General features: G+C 35.6%; 1 pseudogene; it reads right to left on the reverse strand.

Moving 5' to 3' along the window:
• Positions 1-639: 639 nt before the first annotated feature.
• Positions 640-1,075, reverse strand: LOC113625038 (60S ribosomal protein L26 pseudogene; annotated as a pseudogene).
• Positions 1,076-2,121: the final 1,046 nt, after the last annotated feature.

The raw sequence follows: 2,121 nt of genomic DNA on the forward strand, positions 1-2,121 counted from the left end.
AATTACTTATATAAATGTCCTTTTAGAATCTGTTTATGTAGAGACCATATGGGATGTTAGAAAATGTTTTCACTTATTTCACAGGCCATTTGATTTGCTAATATACTTAAGTTTCAATATTCAATAGTCATTCATGTAACATTTTCTTTTATTGATGTGGTTTTGAAAAGTTTCAGGTACCTATGTGCAAATGCTTCTCAAGAACATTTCCTTGTCTCTGGGGTGTGCTATGACTTTTACCCTCTCTTTGTCTTTTTTCTGGATTATTTTAAAAACATAGTGGTTTTCAAACATAGTGCATGTTTCAGAGAAAAGAATAAGACTTGGAGAAGAGCAGAGGTAGAGACAAGCCCATGTTTCTTCACATGGCCAGCAGAAGGGCAAAGGAAGGCCTTCTCTACTATTTTATGATTGACCAAAACACTTTAAGAGAACACTTTAATAAAAAGGTCCCTAATTTTATTCCTGGAAGTCTTTGATTATCTCAGTCTTTTGGCCCAAACTGATAGCAAATCAACAAGCAAGAACTTGAAACAATTTCTCATCCTTTTGCACAGTGGGAGTATGGGGCAGCTGGTAGGGTTAGGGAGTTGTTGGGTTTTTTTTTTTCATTTTAGCAGGTATTGTATATAAATTACTTTATTCCCACATCTTCTCAATTGTTTCTTCCCTTTTTAAGCCCTTTTCCTCTCCTACTTGGCAAGATTTGGCTTTTCATCCAGAGATCTTTTTGCAACCTTTGTTCACTTTTAGCCTGTTGATAATCACCTTGCTGGGTTGAATGCCCACACGGACAGTTGTGCCACTGGCTTCTCCTGCTGCACACGTTCAGTGTAGATGATACATTTCTTCCTGTAAACTTGAACTGCTTTGCCAATTTGCTGACCTTTGTAGTGTCCTCACACAACCTGAACGTCATCATCCTTTCAGATGGACATGGGTTGGACATTGTACTTCTGTCTCAGCTCTTTGGAAAGAGGGAAAGACATAATCTTCCTGTGGAAGTGGTAAAGTGAGTTGAAATGCTTTTATGGTTCTTCCTCTGGTCACAAGTCACAAAGGGATTGAACTTCATTTTGGCTGTTGCTGCTTCGGTAATGACCACAACAGGGAAGAGAAGATGGAGTTTTCAGAGAAGTTTCTCTAACTGTAATCTCTTCATTTGTTTGAGTGTGCAGTTCTGCCTTTCTAATCTCTGGTCAGCCTTTTGCCTGACCTACTCAATGTTTTTCCTTTGAAAAGCTGGAATTTATAATTTTCACACATTTGGAATCCTAGTCAGGCATTTAGTTGCCCCTTTTAAAATTAAGGTTTGGTTTAATCTTTTTTGTTGCTGTTGCTGGTGGTAACTTTCTTTCTAAGTTTAAAGAGGCATGTTTTAGACATATTAGGAAGAGAATGGCCTCTGGAGTCAGACATGTCAGGGTCTGGACCTGTATTCACCATGTACTGATTTTTCACTTCTTAAATTAGTTATATTACATGTCACGTGTAAGTTGGTTGTAATAAGAATTGGTCTTATTACCATAAGACCACAGGTCTTATGTGATTGCACATAGGATCTGCTATGAAAATTCACTGACATCACACTTGTAAAGTACTACCCAGAGCCTAACACGTGAGTAACACTCTGTACACATGAGATTTCTTAAAATTTATTTGAGGTATTATTGTATTCTAATACAATAATAAGTATTCTAATACAATAATAAGTATCTAATAAGTATTCTAATGCTTATTTATTTTTGTGAAAGGATTTATGTTTAAAAAATAAATATATGTATATATAATTTCATTCATTCATCAAATATTTGTTGTACACCGTATTTATGCCAGGCACAGGTTTAAAAGGTGGGAATATGTGGTGAATATTTAACAAATATTAAATTTATACAAGATTTTGCATTCTTATGGGGAAGATAGACAATAAACAAAATAAACATGCAAAATATATGTCAAATGATGATAACTGCATTGGAAAGGGGGTTGTGCCCTGAGCAGGTAATGCTTGAGTGGAGACTTAAAGGAGGTTAGAGAGTAAGCTGTGTATCTACCTACGGGAAGAGGGTGTAAAAGTTAATAAACAGTAAGCTCAATTAAAACACAGTTTTCTATTTTATT

Source organism: Aethalodelphis obliquidens, unplaced genomic scaffold, assembly GCF_003676395.1.
Source record: "Aethalodelphis obliquidens isolate GAN/ISIS:26980383/991018 unplaced genomic scaffold, ASM367639v1 scaffold2, whole genome shotgun sequence".
Lineage (NCBI taxonomy): Eukaryota > Metazoa > Chordata > Mammalia > Artiodactyla > Delphinidae > Aethalodelphis > Aethalodelphis obliquidens.